We start from the raw sequence: 19,632 nt of genomic DNA, 5'->3' as shown, positions 1-19,632 counted from the left end.
ACCCGCAGTGTTCCTATGTTTTAGCCTCCAGCCCCCGAATCTGTTCTCTACACCCTTTGTAGAGTCTTGACATCTTTTTCGTATTGTGGCAACCAAAACTGGACACAGTATTCTAAATGTGGTCATACTAAAGCAGTGTGACATGTGTTTTCTCCCATTTCCTGATGCCCAAAGGCATTAAAAACTTGGCTTTTTCCTCTGGCCTTGGGCCAGAATGTTTTTCAGGGGGTTGTAAATATGAACATGGGAGTTGCCTCTGGTATAATGCATTTTTGGTGGCGGAGGCTGCTGTTGACAATATTTCAAGGATTTTAATTATTGTTTACTACCAGAGTCATAAGTCAAATGGGTAGCTATATACATTGAAATAAATAAATAAATAAATAAAATTTTAAAATTATCTAGCAGTAACTTCCAACGTATCAGCATCTTTCAAGTTTCCCACACTCCTCTAGGCCACTGACTTCAGTAACCTGAATCTCATTACCTGTTGTGGTTCATTGACTGCCAGTGGGAGATGGCAGTTGAGTCAGATGAGTCAGAGGAGATGGAGGGGGTGCCGGGGTACCATTGGAGCCAGATGCAGCTCTGAGGAGCAGGAGGTCTCAGAGCCAGATGCAGAGCAGGGCCCATCTACTCACACTTAGGCCCATCTACTCACACTCATTCAGCCTGAGCTGAATGAGCGGAACAGCTGGGCCCTGTCCCAGCTGCAAGTATGTGCAGAGAAGTGCAGAGAGGAGAGCAACACAGGACTGAGGGCCAGCTATCTAGGAAAAGAAGCAGACGTTAACAAACCCCTCCCTTGCTGCGATATAAGGAGGAGGGGTATGGGAGGCGTGGTTGTCAGAGACCATTCATGCTCCAGAAGAGTTCCCTCTGGCAGATTCCTTGCCAGGATTTCTTTGCCACCACCAAGTTGGTCTGACTCGTTGTGTTGGGTTTGAAGTGCTAATTGAGTCTCTGTGAGGAACTCAGACTTCTACAGCTTGTGAATCACCTATGGATGTGTGACCTGGAGCTTTGTCAGTGAATAGCAATAGCAATAGCAGTTAGATTTATCTACCACTTTATAGTGCTTTATAGCCTTCTCTAAGCGGTTTACAGAGTCAGTGTATTGCCGCCCAACAATTTGGGTCCTCATTTTACTGACGTCGGAAGGATGAAAGGCTGAGTCAACCTTGAGCTTGGTGGGAATTGAACTGCCAAATTGTAGGCAGCAGGCTGCAGTAGAAGTAGCTTGCAGTACTGCACTCTAACCACTGCACCACAGAGGCTCCTCTGTGTATTTATTTATTTATTCTGTGCATTCAGAATACAGAATGCCATGTATTCCTGCCTTTCTATATTAAAAAGGGGTTTTCCTCACGAATAGGTTGTTGAGTGCAGCTCGTGAAAGTTGGGTCAGAACATTACTCATATATGAGCATAGTTACAAATGCTCCTCATTCAGCTATTTTCAACAGAGAAAGACAGAAGAAATATCTACATTCATACAGTATGTCAACGGTGTAATATGCTAAGAAGATCAAAGAAGCTCAGGCAGTCCAAGAACAATATCATCGTATTTTCATCTGAGATTACATCATATTACCAGCTACAACAGACAAGAAATACCAATATTTGCTTTCAGCAAAGTCAATGTTAATAGATTTGGGGAAGTATTAGGTAAGATACAATATGCAAAGTAGTTGGGAGTGTCTTGCAAATAAATCACAATCACACCCATTCTAAAGCTAAGGAAAAAAATGGGAGACACTACAAAAAGTGTTCTGGATGCATAGGAAGCTTTTGAATAATTATTTTTATGTCTATGAAGGGCAGACTTGTACTGTAAGACAAGGTAGACATGGCAGGTACAATGAGTTTAAAATACAAAGAAGTAGGATTTGATTGGACAACAGGTAAAATTTCCTAATGGTAAAAGTTATTCAACAAGGGAATAGACCACCTTGTAAGATAGTGAATAGACTATTTAAACAGATAGCAAAGAGACATTTAAACAGAGGTCAGATCAGAGATGATATTGTGGTGGACTTTTCTTGCACTCGGCAGGGGATTGGATTAAATGATCCCTTCCAACATTATATATTGCTATGAAATTTTATAAGTTTTTAATTTTGATGAAGTTTAGTGCCTGAAAAAGTTATTTAATCTACTAAGTTACTTATATTGTTCTAACCAATATATCTCTCTACATGGAATTATCTGTTTCACATGTCAACTCAGTGGGTTTCTTAAATTTTAAGAAAGCTACTTTGCTTTACTTCACTGTTTTAGAATGACTGCCATTGAATAAATTAATGTTGTTATTATTATTATTCCGCATAACAGATGTTCCATACTTCCAACACCAATATTCCAAAATGTGTATTGGACAAAAGAAGTAAATCTAATCAAAATAAGTATCTTATTTTATGCACATTCACATTGGTTTCAAACATGTGATTAAGCACAAAAATCTCTGTTTTTATTAATTTGTTAATACAAAACGGTAGTAATTACATTTCAGACTCACTTTTCTGACTGTTCCACAGAGGCAAGAAAATATGCACCAATCCTACCCAATCAAGTTTTTTTTGCTTTAACAGAAACCAAATAATGAACCTAGCATTTAAAAACATAAGAAGAAAAATCCTTGTAGACCAGGTGATTAAACCATCTCATCAAGCATACAGAATGTCATACAGAGGTTAACTAGATAGATTCGAGAAGATGAATATAAGCATATACTACAGGGTGATGGCTTCTTCCTCTGTTGCTTTTGGGTGTATGTGAAACATGCTCCCTATGCTTCAAGAGACAGTAAGCAGTGATCAGTATTAAAAGCCACTGATAGCCTGATCTTTCATAAACCTCATCCATCAATATCAAGTCATCATAATTAGAATGAGATAACGGATATCTTATCCCCTGAGAATCCTGTCGTCTCTCTGTCATCTTCTGCTATTCCAGTTCATCTGCCTTGGTGTTAAGAGAACAAATGTGCTCTCTGAGAACCAAGAACTCATTGCACCCAGTGTACACTCATGTCTTCTGCCCAGCAGATAGATACACCCTTCTTGGCCTTCTGGCTATTTGCGATTAGGATTTAATATCCTGTATTAAATACTATATTAAATCTGCTACATTTCAATTTGGTTGTAAGAGTCTTTTCTGCATGTGTGTTAATTATATTACAATTTGATTGCATTGCTAGCTGCTTTAATCGAATCACCTTTAAAATTGTCTTGGAACCAATAGGTAGACTTAACACCTAAGTTAATGTTCATGTGCCCATGTGTATTTAATACTTCTCATATTCTGCACCTATGGATTGTCTCAGTAGGTAATTAATTATGGTAATAAATCTTCCATACTAGGTTGCTTGTCTGACTCTTAATGTCCATTATAGGAATTATAAAGAGAACTAGCAAGGTTGCTTATGCTGCAAATTTTAGGATTTATGGCGGTGAGAAAAGTGCAGGAAAATGAAAGCCTTTGCATTTTTCAGAGGCAAGAAGGAGAATCAGGACAAGTTCTTTAATTCATCAGTCGCTGCTGAAGCAATCCAGAGCAGGGATCAAGCAAAGGGAAAAAAGGGTTTGTAAGAAGCAAAAGGAAAAAAGGGTTTGAAATACGACCAGGCCAAGACATTTTGCAGCAAAGACAGGAAAAGGAAGAATAATAACCATCCTATGAAGAAAAGATCTAGATAGCCAGGAACCTAGCATGAATTCAGGTAATTGCCTAGTGTTTTCTACGACACTTGAGGGCAATGGACAGTGTAAAGTGGCAGAATAGACCATAGAGACTTGCAGAAAAGGGGAATGTTCCAGGGGCTGAAAAGGAAATGACATTCATCTTATGATTGCTGCCTGAGGAAAAAAAATTTTTTCAATTTGTCTAATGTAGTCCAGCCTACGTTCTTTGGATTTCAAGCTATCTTCATACCCATTTGCATCCTCTCTAGTCAGATTCTCCTTAAAAAACAACAACATTTTCCATACCTGGTACACTTCAGACATGTAAAATCATAATTACCATCAGGGCTTAGGCAGATGGGGGTCAATGCAGGATGTGATCCCATGTATCTGGAATGGAGTTCCAAGTTAGAAAAGATTGCACTTGAAAGATAGACATGTTTTATTTTGCGTATTAGTATACTGATGTAGCACTCATTGGAGAAGACCCTGATGTTGAGAAAGATTGAAGAAAGACAAAAGAAAAAGTGGACAGCAGAGGATGAGATAGATGAGATAGAATAATAACAGAGAGGACCTTGGTGCTCTTTCATTACCCTAACATCCTCAGTGGTGGTAAGGAGTGCTGATTGGTGTCAGTTTATATTCTAGTAGCTTGCCTGTCAGGGTTGATTGGGGGGGGGGTTAGTCTTAGAGATTCTTTGATTGGGCTGTTTGCTGTTGGCTTCTTTGGCAGTTTCTTTATTAGGGAATTCTAGTCCAATGGTTAGATAGTGTCATTGATGCAATGAATATAAGTTTGGGCAGAGTCCAGGAGGCAGTGAAGTTTGGGGGGTGGGCACTGATGCAACACTTCTCACAAACCTGTATGAATTTATTATTTACAGCAAACCATGATTGAGGTGTTAGCTGTCATAATATTTCAAAACAATCAGAAAAGGTATTAAGATTAAGATCAGACTCCTGCTGATAGCAACCTGCAATTATTGCTTTACAAAAAGAAATACCCAGGAAACTCATTCCCCGTATCTAGTAAGAACCTACACTTAATTTGAAGAAACACCATGGAAGCAGTGTAATTAAAAATAGAGAGGAATTGAAAATGTAAACACAATTGTATGTTAATTACTACCTTTGTTTAAAATCCCTGGTTCTCCGGGATTACTTTTTGATTGTTTTTGTTTGTCTTCTGAATTATCTGAAGCTGTATAATAGATGCCTTTGTTAACTCCACTCCTAACCCATACTTGTTATGGCTACTTTACTAAGTCATATGACTACATGCTAACAAAGTGGGTTGGGAAACATTCAGGACATATTGCTACAAAGAGATATACAGTATATATGCATGCTATGAAAAACATTCTGGGTAAGAGCAATTTTAACATTTATTACACAAAATAAATAAATATACACACAAACGTTCTGGTATTTAAATGTTTAAATGATACAGTTAGCAATCAAGGGTTTGGGAAGTCAAGCCTATCATTATTAGACTTACCTTCAGCATGATCCCAGATTGACATTCCCAAACTCTAGATGGGAGATTGAATTTGCTCTTCATGTATGTGTATATATTCATATTATAAAATAATATATAAAATAATATGTAAAATGAAATATAATTATGTATACTGTGTTGCATACAGTGATCTCTTTGATACATATACACCATTGTATATGTGGATAGTGGAAGCCTAGAGAGTGATGAGGCTTGGAGCAGGAGGTGCATTTACAGTGTCCCATTGATGTAGGATTAAATATTAACTCAATGTTAAATATTAATATTAGTGGAATTAAAAATTAATTCCACTGTTTGAACCCTAAAATAAGTTATAATAAGGCACATTTTAACATGGGCTCTGATAGTCTTATATTGATTGACTGAAATTAATCTGCCCTAGGTATTAGGCCAAATGCTTATGGAATGCTTATGAACATTCTAAGTGATGTAAAGTTTTTTAAAAAAAACAAAAGACAAAAAAAAAATTATAGACTGAAGGGCTGTGCAAAGAGGGATAGAAGTAGTAAGTATTGATCAGTTGCTATAATGGATATTTTGATGCTATTTGTTTATGAGAATTTTTATAAGACTGAAAACTGAGAATAATATGTGTCACTTTCTCTCTGTATGCCTTAGGGTTAGTCTTGACTCCTAAGCAATCCTTGCAGTTTTTTTGGCAATATTTTAAAGAAGTGGTTTGCCATTGCCTGTTTCCTAGGGCTGAAGTAGAAGAACTGGCCCAGGGTCACACAGTTGTATTTATGTATAAGGTAGCACTAGAACTCATGGTCTCACAGGTTCTAGCCTGGTGCTTTAACCATTACCCAGCACCTTCTTTCTATTACTGTTATACATTCAGAATATCATTTATGAGTACTGTGAATGAGTACATAATTATAGGGATATGTGCACACGTTTATGAAGAAATATGAATGTGTGAGAAACTGTATAGGAACAAACAGCAGATTTTACGTGCATATCTCTGGTTTTAATCAGAGCTTGGCTTATTTAGTTTTATAAAACTTATATGATCAGCATGTACTGCTAAAGCATATGGAAGCTCTCCTTTTCTATTCCAGCAGGTGGTAGTAAAACAGATCCTGGTATTTTTCTGGTGCTAAAATTAAAAGTGCCGTCACATTTCCCTCAAATCAGGAATTTACAGAATACTTATGGAATCACTGAATTTACTTTGAAAATTACTAATTCAAAACTTATTTTATTTTGCAAAACAATAGTTTCATATTTTATATTGTTCCCAGTTTGGAAAATTGGTGTCCAAGTACAGTAAAGGTAAAGGTTCCCCTCGCACATATGTGCTAGTCGTTTTCGACTCTAGGGGACAGTGCTCATCTCCATTACAAAGCCGAAGAGCCAGCGCTCTCCGAAGACGTCTCCGTGGTCATGTAACCGGCATGACTAAATGCCAAAGGTATATGGAACACTGTTACCTTCCCACCAAAGTGGTCCCTATTTTTCTACTTGCATTTTTACATGCTTTCAAACTGCTAGGTTGGCAGAAGCTGGGACAAGTAACAGTAGCTCACTCCATTACATGGTGCTAGGGATTCAATCCGCCGAATTGCCAACCTTTCTGATTGACAAGCTCGGCGTCTTAGCCACTGAGCCACATATTATAGTATACAGTATATGTGCTAACTGAAGGTAAAAATATCAAATATTGGAATCAGGTTGAAATACTGTGATTCAAACATTTCCAAATTCTGGTTGAGATTCTTGGTACTTTTTTTCTTTTAGTTTTGTTAATTAAGATTGTTAAATTGTGCAGAAATTAAAAGATGTACCTTTAAAAGCTAGCATTAATTATAATTATTCTAATTACACAGCATTATTTTTTAAATAAAGCATCTTCAACTGTTTAATTGATGGAAATGTGATTTTCATAATGTTATTGAAAAATCGCTATAAGAAGTCCCCAAATTTATTATGGCATATAATCCTTTGTTTCACTGAAGTACTCTGCTAGTACAATTCATTCTCTTTTAGCAACTACCTCGTTGAGAGACCATGTGCTGGTACAACAGTGATGGAAAAAGTAATTTTACAATCAAACTCCTTGCATTTTCAACCTTTGCATGTTTGTAAAGTAAGATCATAAGGAAAATTGTGATTTCATTTAGAGACCATTTCTCTTAACGACTGAGTAGGCTGTTCCAATTGTGATATTGTTAATAGAGAATTACCTGTACAGAAATCGCTAACCTAAAACATCTCCTATCAATAAAAAACTCTCTGCTTTTACTTTCCAATGCAATGCTATTTTGATTTTTGTAATTACTAAAATTCTAAAAAACCAAAAAACAGTTCAATAATCATGAATTCAAGAAGCTCTAATATTTTTGAGATTTCATAATATGTCTTGTACATGCACATGACCACATTTGGAAATGGACTTCCACTCTTGCTGAATTCTGCAATCATTGTGAACCCAATGTAGTAGAGAGGGTTTCTTAAAACCCCAGAGCAGAACTGAAAACAGATTAACAAATTAACAGAGTTTGGAAGGGACCTTTTTTAAAAAAAAGTCTCACCTATTATACCTGAGGTTTTATATTCACACCTTTAATATTATGTGGTATTATAGTAAATATTATGGTACAAAATATATTTATTATACACCACTATGCTGTATCATATAGTATAATTTTGCAATATAATAGTATAACACTAAATTTTATACTACTACTTTAATACTACATACACATTCAGACTACTTTCTAGTCTGATTCTGTTTTATAGCCATAAAACAGGGTGCAACTGTCAAACAAACTTGCCATTTCTGAAAATACAATTCAGGTGATTAAAATGCTTTCTATTGATTTCAGTAGTTGCCATTATGTTGTCTACATTTACAAACTCCTCTGATTTAAATTAATTGGAAAGAAGCCCAGCTCTTGACTCAATGCTGCCAGGAATGAGATGGAGAGAGTATCTGAAACAAGTCTTAAGACTTCACTTAGGTCCACATTATATATTTTTGCTTTGGCTTTTAAATGTTGAATTTTGAAAATATTCCCTTTGAAAAAAAATTAATTAAGGATGAACCATAGCTCAATCTTAGAGCATGAACTTGCTGGTCTAGCCTCTAGACTGACCATTGATTTGATTGGCAGATTAGGAAGTTGCCTTATATTATATTTATTGCTTGCCCAAATATATTGATGCTATAAACAAAGGAAAAAATAACAGGTCCATCTGAATTAGAATTATTAGCATTGACCAGAATGTTTTTCAAGTATTATCTGGATATGTTGACAATATATGTGAGGCCTTCTGCAATAATCTATATATTTTGAACATGCAGCATCTGCTTGTTACTAAAATATATATTTCCTTCATAGAAACCACACCTTATAAACAGTGCTGTGATTCAATTTTTTTTACTACTGGTTCTGTGGGCATGGCTTGGTGGGCATGGCAGGGGAAAGATACTGTAAAATCTCCATTCCCACCCGACTCCTGGGGGAAGATTCTCTGAACTATTCAACATTTCCGCTACTGGTTCTCCAGAACTGGTCAAAACCTGCTGAATACCACTTCTGAAATCAATGCCGTTCTTAAGTTAGTAACACAGTTGTTGTAAGAATCTGGCTTGCCCATTGCTTTTGCTTGCCAGAAGGACACAAAAGCAGATCACATGACCCTGGGAGACTGCAACCGTCATAAAGATGAGTCAGTTGCCAAGTGGCTGAATATTGATCACATGACCGTGGGGATGCTGCAAGAGTCATAAGTGTGAAAAAGGGCATAAGTCCTTTTTTTTCAGTACCGTTATAATCTTGAACGGCCACTAAATGAACGGTTGTAACTCGAGGATCACCTGTACTTTCTGCAGCATCAACCAGTAAGAAGTAGAATTTTGCTCAGCAACTTCAAGAAAATGGGTCCTTGGAACATCATGATGGTACTAACAAAAAAGCACAGTTGATCTTCTATAGCGGCATAAACTTTGTATTCTTCCAGAAAAAGACATTTTACAGATCGGTACCCAGGTTACAGTGTCTAAGAGGTTATAATTTATGCTCATGCTAAGTTGTTTTTACAATACATACGCTAGCAAAATGCTGTATATAATAAGATACACAAATGAGACAGCTAAAATGGCAGGGAGAGTGCATGTCTGAACCTGGCATGGAGAATTTCCATGCACAGTGATTTCAAGTAAAGTGTAAACAAAAATTCTACCTCATGTGAATGGCAATGTAGCATGCCTTGCTTTGATATTGTCCACTCAGTAGTAACCTTGTTAGTTGGTGCAACATTTTCAATTGAAAAAGAAGTCTTGATTCAAGTTTACTAAGAATTAAGAATATAAGAGGATGACAAAAGTCCCTTCTTCTGATTTGGATAAATGGCAGACATTATGGATTAGAAACTGTAAGTTAACCATGTCAACTACCTACAAAGAGAATTTGTATAAGATGCATGAAAGGTGGCATTTACCCCAAGCGAGAATAGCCAAGAAGTTCAAAGACAAATTGGTGAAGTGTTGGAAATGCCATCAGACACCTGGATCGTATTACCATGTGTGCTGGACATGCATTGACACTAAAAATATGGACTAGAATATACATGTGGTTGGAAAAAAGGATAAAACAACATATAGATTTAAAATCAGATATATTTTTATTGGGAATTTTGCCTGAAGGTTACAACAGAGAGATAACATATTTGATTATCAATGTACTAACAGCAGTTAGAATTGTACTTGTACAAAATTGGAAAAATGAGAAAATTCCGACAGAGGAGGAAACAATTAAGAAAATAATGGAATGTGGGCAAATGAGTAGATTGACAATGACAATTAGAGAACAGGAAGAAAAAGATTCTTATAAGATTTGGAATTTATTCTATGGATGGCTAGATAGAAGAGAAAGAAAGAAAGAAAGAAAGGAAGGAAGGAAGGAAGGAAGGAAGGAAAGAAGGAAGGAAGGAAGAAAGAAAGAAAGAAAGAAAGAAAGAAAGAAAGAAAGAAAGAAAGAAAGAAAGAAAGAAAGAAAGAAAGAAAGAAAGAAAGAAAGAAAGAAAGAAGATCTCAACATTTGCTCCCAATATCCAGTGTAACCATTCCTTCCTATTGCCTTCCTTGTTTTGCCCTGGTATTCATAGTTATTTTGGGGCAGAAAGAAAGAAAGAAAGAAAGAAAGAAAGAAAGAAAGAAAGAAAGAAAGAAAGAAAGAAAGAAAGAAAGAAAGAAAGAAAGAAAGAAAGAAAGAAAGAAAGAAAGAAAGAAAGAAAGAGGCACAGAGATCTCAACATTTGCTCCCAATATCCAGTGTAACCATTCCTTCCTATTGCCTTCCCTTGTTTTGCCCTGGTATTCATAGTTATTTTGGGGCTTTTGTGTTTGTGTGTCTGTCTTCACTGCAAAAAAGTGTGGAAACCATGGAAAACACTGGCTCTCTCAGCCTGAGGGGCAACTACAGGAGGACAAACAGCCTGGACTGCAGGCCTCTCTCATCTCAGGCCTGATTTTGAGGCCCTGTGTTGGGAAAGGAGGAGGCCATTTCCTATTGCCCAGAAATTCACTGATTGGATCTTAGGACCATCAATCAAAGGACAGTGACACTGGGTTCCTCCTCCTGGATGATATTCTTGCGAATATGGACAATTTTCTGTCCAAAGGTTCTTGGGACAAACTCAAACGAAATGCCAGCTTGTTATGGACTCAAGTCCCAGTTCTCATTTTCCTGCACACGTACTCCTCAGCTTAAAACCATAACAGAGCTCAACATTTCTTTTGTTAAGTGAGAGATTGGTAAAGTAAGTTTTGCCTCATTTTGTGACCTTTCTTGCCACAGTTCATAAGTGATTCACTGCCGTTGATAACTTAGTAACTTCGAACCTGGCTTCCGCATTGATTTTGCTTTGCCAAGGGGAATCGCATGACCTTGGGATACAGCAACGGTCATAAGTATGAACCAGTTGCCAAGCATCTCAGTTTTGATCACCTGGTCATGGGACTGCCAGAAAAATCGTAAGGTGGGGATATGCGGCCTCCATAATCCTTAAAATAAGTCATACATAACTCTGGGACAGTTCTTCATAACTTCAAATGCAACCAGTCATAAATCGAGGACTACTTATAATGAGTGGCTTGTTTAAATACATATAGACAATAAAACACACCTGTAGATATTGTGGTGGAAACAAAAAGTTAGTAATCAATACTTTCAAGAAGATCACTAAATAATTGTACTTTATGAGGGGAAAACCCTGTAAGGGGAGAGGAGGGCCTGTCCTGTCCCTTCCTAAGCCAGGCCAGGGGAGGAGGCAACGCGGTCCGGCATGGTCCCTCTGCAGCAGCAGCAGCAGCAGCAGCGAGAGTGGCAGCAGCCCAGCCAGGGTCATTGTACCTCCACCCAGGGGCACATAGGGGTGGGGGCACAGAAGGCTCCAAGTAACATGGCCCCAGGAGAGGTCATGCCTGAAGTCTGAATGGGGATGGGGAGGAAACCCTCCTGGGGACCCTGGTAACATAAAGAAGAAGAGCCTCTAGGATGGCTGGAAAGACCTTTGGGGCCTGCAATGGAAAGGTGACAACATTTGCAGAGCCTTTCCAAGTAATCCTCACCTCCATTGGTGTCCCTGGCACAATTAAGGGGTTGCACCTCTGAACCTCCTCCTCATGCTTCACCCCTCCCTTGGGTTGAGTGAGACTCTGTGTAAAGAGGTCAGGGCGCCTTAAAATCAAATCTGAAAATGTACTGTATATTAGGATATTCTAAGCAGACAGGATTGGGGCCCACTAACAGGGGAGCTAGAGATGCCAGGCTGTGCTTCCCAATGGGTAAAGGAAGGTCAAATTGCCCAAGGAGCCCAGCATAGAAGCAAGTTGGCTTCCGGGGCGTCTTGAAGAGGACACCAAGGAAAGACAGGATGGCAGTCTTCCAATACTAGTAGGGCTGCCACAGAGAAGAGGCTGTTGATCCTCCAAAGCAGCTGAAGGAAGGACACGGAGCAATGGATGGAAACTCATCAGAGAGAGAGAGAGAGATCCAATCCTGGAAATAAGGAGAATTTCCTCACAGTGACAACTGTTAAGCTGTGGAACAGTTTGTTTCCAAGACTTGTTTATGTTCCATTGTCAAGATTTTAAAGAAAAGATTGGGCAATCATTGGTCTGAGATGGTAGGAGAAGTCCTTCTTTGGGCAGGAGTTGGACTAAAAGTCGCTTCCACACTAGGATTCCATGATTGCCTCTCTGCTTTGTGCCACAATGATGGAGCTTCTCTGTTGTTCATGAACAGGCAACTTCCCACATGAAATCCAGAGGCCAAAGACCACCAAAGAGTCAGCCACCAGCCACTCCTAGACCCAGGTGAGCTGCCCTCCTTGTGTAGGTATAGAAAATGGCCATTGTTTACCTGGTTGCCAAGGGAAGAAGGTTGTCAGTTGCCCCGAAAAGCCACTAGCCACTGCACAACTGCCCATTCTCCCTTGGTGCACTGCAAGTAGGAGCAACTAGTTGGTCATGGCTGCCAGAAGGCTTTTCAGAGTAAGTGTGGCCATCTCAGCTGCCAAGAAACTGGCAATGGGGGAGAAAATCACGCTTCTCAACTCTTCTCACTGACTCACGTCTATTTCTCTTCTCTTCACAGAACATCTGGAAAAGGTGTTCGAGCCTTTTCTGTTGCTGCAAGAGCAACATTGAAGACCTACCTGTGCCTCCTGACAGGTACCACCCCCACCTTCTCTTTAAACCCTGGGCATGGGGGGCATGCAGAGTCTAAGGGCCTCTCCCCAAAGCAGCTTTTTGTCCGGAAGGGGCTTCAGGGGGCGAAAGATGGGCGGGCTGGCTGGCCGGGGTTAGAAAGGAGAAGCTGAGCTAGATGGACGTTCTTTGACATGTCATCTTTTTCTTTTGGTCAGCACTGAGGAGGCACAGGAACCGGATGACCAGCAGGGAGATTGGGAGACACATCATGTGTCTGATGGAGGCAGATCTTCCTTTCCTGGGGTAAGGACGCTTCTGCAACATGGCCAGTGGGGCTTCAGGCTTCAAAATCGGGTGGGGGAAGGGAGGAATTTGCCCTTGAGGGGAACCTGGTCAGCCTAGAAAACTGAAGAAGAGCCCCTTGGATTCATGGAAAGATCTTGATGGCTTGGAAGGGAAAATCCTGGGGAAAACTAAGGAAGAGCCATTTTGAGCCTCTTCCTATCAGCCACATTTTCCATGACCTGCTGCCTCTTTGCCCTCTGGGGAAGATAAATGTCCATCACATGCAGAGAATTTTTAATTCATACTTTATATGAACAATTGTTACTTGCAGGTTGTGATGGGTGTTCGTGCCACCGCCCGGAGCCCCAGGATGGAAGATGTTAAGCCTACTCTCATTTTAATGAGGTTAGTGTTCTCACCTGAGGGATTCTGAAGCCCCCAAGAAGGAGGCTGCACTGAAGCCCTACAGAGAAGGGCTAGAAGAAAGGTTTGCAGAGGGGAGGCATCTCCACCCTCTGCCTCTTCTTCTGACTCAGGCCCTTCACTCTCTCCCCAGATATGAGAGGACATGGAAGTGGACGCCACGGCTCCCTACAATTTTGGAGACCTGCACTGAGTCGGTAAGGCCAGACCACCTCCTCCCCAAAGTAAAGGCAGAAGCCCTGTCTCTCTGGATTTGCTAATATGCCAAGAGACGGGATATTTGCCTTCTTCTTGCAGGATCCATCGGAAGAAAGCCGACCGATGGAGACGGCTCAGAGCCCAAGGGACGTGCAGGAGGAAAGCAGTGCCTGCCTACCAGGGTAGGTAACGCTTTGGAGGGTGAAACTTTTGCAGAGGGGAGGCATCTCTGCTTCTGCTACGGGAAGAAGGACTCAGGGCAATCCCACTGGCAGGCCAAGCCCCTGGGCAGGCCGGCTGGAAGGGCTGTTAGAGCCTCCACATGACCACTCTTGAAAAAGGGCCCATGGCTACTTTTGATCTTTGGCCCCTTTCGTTTTCTCCCCAGAGAGGCCGGGGACTGCAGGCCGGGGATGTCCACCATGTTGGAGACCTTCACTGAGTTGGTAAGGCTTGGACAGTTCCTCCATACGTGAGAAGAAGAAGCCCTGTCCGTGTGGTTTTCTTGAGATGCCAACAGACGGAATCTTTGCATTTTTATTGCAGAAACCAGAAGAGCAACTGGTGGAGGAGGAGCTCTCTCCTGGTGGGGAGGAAACGCCTTCCTCACAGGTAAGAAAGCTTGGGCAATGGGGCCGATGGAGGAGGCCATGCCATCATTCCTCATGGGAGTGGGAGAAGGCTCCCTATCCTTTAGCAATCTTATTGGAATGGAGAAAGCTTAGGATTTCATATTGTCCTTTGCAGGATTCGCTGACAGTCCTGGTGGGCTCCAGCAGCCTGGGGGATTTGGACTCCTTAGCTGACCTTCTGGAGGAGGAATCTGAGGACAGCAGGGACCAGGATGCGGAGGCTTCAGAAGCCAGTCCTTCTTCCAGTCCATGGGTAAGAAAAACAAAGTGTTTTGGGTTGGGGAGGGATAGGGTCCCTCTCATCAGTTCTCCTAACCTGAGTGAACTGGGCTGGAGCACTCTGGGCAGTGGAGCAAGGGGACACCCGGCCCTTGGGACAACGTCCTTAGTCTAACTCTAGGCACCCAAGCTCTGGTGCGACTGGTTCGTTTGCCGCAAAGCAGCAGGGACTGGTGGCCTAAATGGATGTGGTCCCCATTCAATAGGCCCTCTTTAAGGAATTCTGAGTCTCTTTTCCCTGATGGCTAAAGAGGAATCACTGTGGTTCACAGGATTCTCCAGAAGGGGAAGACACCCTGGAGGATGTCAGCAGCCTGGAAGAGGACAGCCTGGACTCCCTGGAACGCCTTCTTCAATGAGAAGAGGTATCTATTTTGGCCTCTTCATGGATCAATGTTTGGCCTTGCGAAGCTCAGTGAAGCAATGAGCTATGCTGCGCAGGGCCACCCAAGTCAGACAGGCCCGAGTGGAGGGTGCTGACATGACGTGGTCCACTGGGGAAGGAAATGACAACCCTCTCCAGTATCCTTAGTAAGAAAACCCCAGGAAAAGTATCAAAAGGCTAAAAGCTATGATGCCAGAAGATGAGCCCCTCAGATCAGAAGGCGTCCAGGTTGCTACCTGGGGAGAGCGGAGGGCAATTAAAGGAGCTCCAGAAAGAACAAAGTGGTACTAATAGTAGCCTTTGATTCCTCCCTCAGATGCTTCCTCAGATTCCTCTCCAGATGGCAGTTTGGAGGAGGAGGAACCCAGGCACCTCGGGGGTGAGTTGGTCAATGGCTCTGAGCAGCCTGCCCAGAGTGATTTGGCTGAAGCAACAGCCGCAACAGGGTAGCCATGAGGCTTCAGGTGGGGAAAGCACGCACCTGCCATCTAGTTAGAGAGGAAGAGGAGGAACTGCCTTCTGCAGCTGAACCCAGAACACTTAGGGCAGAGCAAAGGCAGGAGCAGCAAAGGTCAGCTTGATTACTTGCGAGGAGCCAGTCTCGCTCTTCTTGATGGGCTGCCCCAGAATCTGGCTCTTTAGCACAGCAGGCAGACGAGGCAATGCTGGGAACAATTTGTTTGTAAGAAGGGGGTTGGAGTAGAAGAACTCCCAAGGTCCCTTCCAACTCAGTTACTCTGTTCTATTTTTCTTTCTGTATATAGAGGGACGGCTTCAGCAACCGACGATGGAGGGCTGAATCACCCCCACCGATGAAGCCCATCGAGGAGCCGCTTTCCCTCAAGGAAGTTTCCTTGATTGATGGCTTGCTGTTTTTTGTTTGTTTGTTTGTTTGTTTGTTATCATCGTTGTTAGTTTTAATATTTATTCATTTTTTTAATTTGGTGTTTTTATGTTATTATTTTATATACATTTTTGTTTAATTTTTGTTTATATCAACAAAACTTTTAATTAAAGTCAACAGTTAAATAAACAACATTGTTCATTGACCGTTATTATTTTCTATATACAGCTGTATACAGGTAGTCCTCAAATTACACCCAAATTTATGTTGCCATGTGAAACATTTGTGAAGTGACCTTTGCTCCATTTTATTACCTGTCTTGCCACAGTTGTTAAAGAAATTAATCAGTGGTGAGATTAAAAAAAAATTACTACCGGTTCTGTGGGCATGGCTTGGTGGGTGTGGCAGGGGAAGGATACCTCAAAATCTCCATTCCCACCCGACTCCTGGGGGAAGGTTACCACCAATTCTCTGAACTGTTCAACATTTCCGCTACTGGTTCTCCAGAACTGGTCAAAACCTGCTGAATCCCACCTCTGAAATCAATGCCGTTCTTAAGTTAGTAACACAGTTGTTGTAAGAATCTGGCTTGCCCATTGCTTTTGCTTGCCAGAAGGACACAAAAGCAGATCACATGACCCTGGGAGACTGCAACCGTCATAAAGATGAGTCAGTTGCCAAGTGGCTGAATATTGATCACATGACCGTGGGGGTGCTGCAAGAGTCATAAGTGTGAAAAAGGGCATAAGTCCTTTTTTTTCAGTACCGTTATAATCTTGAACGGCCACTAAATGAACGGTTGTAACTCGAGGATCAATTGTACTTTCTGCAGCATCAACCAGTAAGAAGTAGAATTTTGCTCAGCAACTTCAAGAAAATGGGTCCTTGGAACATCATGATGGTACTAACAAAAAAGCACAGTTGATCTTCTATACCGGCATAAACTTTGTATTCTTCCAGAAAAAGACATTTTACAGATCGGTACCCAGGTTACAGTGTCTAAGAGGTTATAATTTATGCTCATGCTAAGTTGTTTTCACAATACATACACTAGCAAAATGCTGTATATAATAAGATACACAAATGAGACGGCTAAAATGGCAGGGAGAGTGCATGTCTGAACCTGGCATGGAGAATTTCCATGCACAGTGATTTCAAGTAAAGTGTAAACAAAAATTCTACCTCACGTGAATGGCAATGTAGCATGCCTTGCTTTGATATTGTCCGCTCAGTAGTAACCTTGTTAGTTGGTGCAACATTTTCAATTGAAAAAGAAGTCTTGATTCAAGTTCACTAAGAATTAAGAATATAAGAGGACGACAAAAGTCCATTCTTCTGATTTGGATAAATGGCAGACATTATGGACTAGAAACTGTAAGTTAACCATGTCAACGACCTACAAAGAGAATTTGTATAAGATGTTTGAAAGGTGGCACTTACCCCCAGCGAGAATAGCCAGAAGACAAATTGGTGAAGTGTTGGAAATGCCATCAGACACCTGGATCATATTACCATGTGTGCTGGACATGCATTGACACTAAAAAATATGGACTAGAATATACATGTGGTTGGAAAAAATGATAAAACAACATATAGATTTAAAATCACATATATTTTTATTGGGAATTTTGCCTGAAGGTTACAACAGAGAGATAACATATTTGATTATCAATGTACTAACAGCAGTTAGAATTGTACTTGTACAAAATTGGAAAAATGAGAAAATTCCGACAGAGGAGCAAACAATTAAGAAAATAATGGAATGTGGGCAAATGAGTAGATTGACAATGACAATTAGAGAACAGGAAGAAAAAGATTATTATAAGATTTGGAATTTATTCTATGGATGGCTAGATAGAAGAGAAAGAAAAAGAAAGAAAGAAAGAAAGAAAGAAAGAAAGAAAGAAAGAAAGAAAGAAAGAAAGAAAGAAAGAAAGAAAGAAAGAAAGAAAGAAAGAAAGAAAGAAAGAAAGAAAGAGGCACAGAGATTTCAACATTTGCTCCCAATATCCAGTGTAACCATTCCTTCCTATTGCCTTCCCTTGTTTTGCCCTGGTATTCATAGTTATTTGGGGGCTTTTGTGTTTGTGTGTCTGTCTTCACTGCAAAAAAGTGTGGAAACCATTGAAAACACTGGCTCTCTCAGCCTGAGGAGCAACTACAGGAGGACAAACAGCCTGGACTGCAGGCCTCTCTCATCTCAGGCCTGATTTTGAGGCCCTGTGTTGGGAAAGGAGGAGGCCATTTCCTATTGCCCAGAAATTCACTGGGTGCTGATTGGATCTTAGGACCATCAATCAAAGGACAGTAACACTGGGTTCCTCCTCCTGGATGATATTCTTGCGAATATGGACAATTTTCTGTCCAAAGGTTCTTGGGACAAACTCAAACGAAATGCCAGCTTGTTATGGGCTCAAGTCCCAGTTCTCATTTTCCTGCACACGTACTCCTCAGCTTAAAACCATAACAGAGCTCAACATTTCTTTTGTTAAGTGAGAGATTGGTAAAGTAAGTTTTGCCTCATTTTGTGACCTTTCTTGCCACAGTTCATAAGTGATTCACTGCCGTTGATAACTTAGTAACTTCGAACCTGGCTTCCGCATTGATTTTGCTTTGCCAAAGGGGAATCGCATGACCTTGGGATACAGCAACGGTCATAAGTATGAACCAGTTGCCAAGCATCTCAGTTTTGATCACCTGGTCATGGGACTGCCAGAAAAATCGTAAGGTGGGGATATGCGGCCACCATAATCCTTAAAATAAGTCATACATAACTCTGGGACAGTTCTTCATAACTTTAAATGCAACCAGTCATAAATCGAGGACTACCTATAATGAGTGGCTTGTTTAAATACATATAGACAATAAAACACACCTGTAGATATTGTGGTGGAAACAAAAAGTTAGTAATCAATACTTTCAAGAAGATCACTAAATAATTGTACTTTATGAGGGGAAAACCCTGTAAGGGGAGAGGAGGGCCTGTCCTGTCCCTTCCTAAGCCAGGCCAGGGGAGGAGGCAACGCGCGTCCGGCATGGTCCCTCTGCAGCAGCAGCAGCAGCAGCAGCAGAGTGGCAGCAGCCCAGCCAGGGTCATTGTACCTCCACCCAGGGGCACATAGGGGTGGGGGCACAGAAGGCTCCAAGTAACATGGCCCCAGGAGAGGTCATGCCTGAAGTCTGAATGGGGATGGGGAGGAAACCCCTCCTGGGGACCCTGGTAACATAAAGAAGAAGAGCCTCTAGGATGGCTGGAAAGACCTTTGGGGCCTGCAATGGAAAGGTGACAACATTTGCAGAGCCTTTCCAAGTAATCCTCACCTCCATTGGTGTCCCTGGCACAATTAAGGGGTTGCACCTCTGAACCTCCTCCTCATGCTTCACCCCTCCCTTGGGTTGAGTGAGACTCTGTGTAAAGAGGTCAGGGCGCCTTAAAATCAAATCTGAAAATGTACTGTATATTAGGATATTCTAAGCAGACAGGATTGGGGCCCACTAACAGGGGAGCTAGAGATGCCAGGCTGTGCTTCCCAATGGGTAAAGGAAGGTCAAATTGCCCAAGGAGCCCAGCATAGAAGCAAGTTGGCTTCCGGGGCGTCTTGAAGAGGACACCAAGGAAAGACAGGATGGCAGTCTTCCAATACTAGTAGGGCTGCCACAGAGAAGAGGGGGTTGATCCTCCAAAGCAGCTGAAGGAAGGACACGGAGCAATGGATGGAAA

The sequence above is a fragment of the Notechis scutatus genome, chromosome 2 (genome assembly GCF_049901735.1).
Source record: "Notechis scutatus isolate UNSWTSFEM ecotype Mainland chromosome 2, rNotScu1.2, whole genome shotgun sequence".
Classification (NCBI taxonomy): domain Eukaryota; kingdom Metazoa; phylum Chordata; class Lepidosauria; order Squamata; family Elapidae; genus Notechis; species Notechis scutatus.
Note: the sequence above shows the minus strand (reverse complement) of the source record.